This window comes from Mesocricetus auratus, unplaced genomic scaffold (genome assembly GCF_017639785.1).
Source record: "Mesocricetus auratus isolate SY011 unplaced genomic scaffold, BCM_Maur_2.0 Super-Scaffold_100014, whole genome shotgun sequence".
Lineage (NCBI taxonomy): Eukaryota > Metazoa > Chordata > Mammalia > Rodentia > Cricetidae > Mesocricetus > Mesocricetus auratus.
Genome location: NW_024429197.1, coordinates 41,342,081 through 41,344,773, shown reverse-complemented (window position 1 = coordinate 41,344,773; position 2,693 = coordinate 41,342,081).

The window sequence follows — 2,693 nt, the reverse complement described above, 5'->3', positions numbered from 1 at the left end:
CATGTTGAGTCACAAAACAACTAACTGCCAGGATGCAAACTCAAGCTCATTTGATTTCAAAGACTGTGCTTTTCCTCTTGATACTGGGATGCCAACTCTGATAGCATTTCTCAAAAGCATATCTACTGTTTCAATGATCATGGCAAAAAGCCTGGTGGATATATCTGGAGAAAAAAAGAAAAGGATAAGGTGCTCGTGGGATCTTTGTTCTACTTAATTCATATTCCACTGTGTCAACTATATGTGTGAAAATAATGCATTTTTATTGTAAAAAGTGTAAGAAGTCAAAAGATTGACTTGCAATCCTACCACCTACAGATATTGATAGCCTCATTTGTTCCCAGCAAAAATAAGCAGAGCCAAACATCTGGTCCCATTGAGTATCTCTTCCATTGCCACACATATACAATACCCACTTTGGGTCATCAATGTACTATAAGTAAGCCTTCTGGTTTTGGCAATAACCACTTTTAATCTCATGTTGGTACTCAAGAAACATTTTTGGCAATTATGTCTCCAAACAAAACAGCCACTACCACCACAAACCACAAACCAGCATTAAATCATTTAAGATACATGGTGAGTTTAGCATAATGATTGCATGTGGGAACAACTTTTAAGAAGTTAACATTTGGAATTCTAAGGTCTGTACATCTTATCATTTTAAATTAATTTATCTGTTCATGTGCATTGGTGTTTTGCCTGCATCTATGTCTATGTGACGGTGTGGGATTCCCCTGGAACTGGAGTTACAGTTACATGCTGCCATGTGGGTGCTGGGAATTGAACCCGGGTCATCTGGAAGAGTAGCCAGTGCTCGTAACCATGGAACTATCTCTTCAGCCCACATCTTATATTTACAAGCATTTCCTTAAGAACATTTTCTATAAATGTAAAGTTGTGTCCTGTCAGACAGAAACTTTGCTTTAAGAGAATTGCCATTTTGGGCAATCTATAAGAGGCTCTAAGACACAGGAAGAGTAATTTTTACTGCTCTGAGCTTAGCTGAGCATCGCTCCAGACCTCATTTGTCTCCCAGAGAGCTCAGAACCCAGGGCCTTGGAAAGTGTAGCTCAGTGGTAAGGGGGCTTGCCTGGCATTTGCCTGGCTAGCTCGTGTGCCAGAGGGTCTTACTATGTAGCCCAGGCTGGCTGGCCTTGGAACTCAGTTTGTAGCTGAGGCTGGCCTCAAACCCTTGCTCATCCTGTCTCAGACTCCTGAATGCTGGGCTTGTGGGCTTATGTTATGCTCTCCTCCCCAATTTACTCATCTCCAATCCCTTTCTTCATTTTCTAAATCTATTTGCCACTTGTTCCCTCTCATCAGAGAGAAAATGAAGGCTGTATGAATGAACACCCTCTTAGACTCAATCACCTCTCCCACCACTATGTCTGGGGAGCAATTCGCTAACAGTCAATCATTTGACATCCTACATTACTAGGTCTTGCTACTCCCTCTCAATATATACAGCCTGCACTTTTCTCCAGAAGATGTCTGGTTTCAAAGTTTTGCTCTGTCCCCGAGGCCCTGAGAAGCGAGGAACCCCAATCAAATCCAATACAAGCAGTGGCTTAACTGACCAGTCCTCGGTCTCAGCAATGCATTATTCACCTTTATCCTGCACCATGGAAATTGGGAAGTTACCACAATTTTGTTTAAAGTTGGGTTTGGACTGTTAGACTTCATTTCTTCTTCATTAGCCTGTTTAACTGACACGGCACGAGTTTTAAAACCAAACCAAACCTGGGCTTGTGAATAACTCTGTGTGTAGGTGTTTGTCCGGCAAGCCCAGCAACCTGAGGTAGTATTCTGGCTACTCTTATGTCAACTTGACCCACAAAATATTTATTTGAAGAGGGAACCTCGATTGAGAAGATGCTTTCATAAGATCCAGATGTAGGTCATTTTCTTAATTATTGATCAGTGGGGGAGGGTCAGGCCATTGTGGGTGGTGCCATCCCTGGGCTGGAGGTCCTGGGTTCTGTAAGAAAGCAGGCTAAGCAAGAAATGGGAAGCAAGCCATTAAGCAGCATTCCTCTGTGGTCTCTGCATCAGCTCCTGCCTCCCGGTTCCTGCCCTGCTTGAGTTCCTGTCCTGACTTGCTTTGATGATAAATAACAACATGGAAGTGTAAGCCAAATAAACCCTTTCCTCCCCAACTTGCTTTTTGGTCATAATGTTTCAATGCAGCATAGAAACCCTAACTAAGACACGTAGATTCCAAATCTAGGGCAAAAGTTATAACAGGTCAACATTGCTAAGTTAAAGTGATAAAGGATTGCATAAATTTGGCAAAGACAATGAATATTCTATAGCAATTAATTTTGTAGCCAATCATGGTGGTATATTCTTTTAATCCAAGCACCTTGGAAGCAAAGGCAGGTAGATGACTGTGAGTTTAAGGGTTAGTCTAGTCTACATCATAGAGCTGCAGGCCAGCTAGGGCTAAACAGTAAGTTGCTGTCTCGACCACAAATAAGCAAACAAATAAATAAAAGAATATTTATTTATTGAGGGCTGTGAGATGGTTCTGTGAGTGGGTAAAGGAATTTGTTGCCAAGCCTTTTAGTCTGGGCCTGATCCCAGATCCACATAGTGGAAAGGGGGAAATAATTCCTGCAAGTTGTCGTCTGACTCCACATGTAGGCAATAGCATACACCCAACATGCATACACATATATATGCAAGGTAAA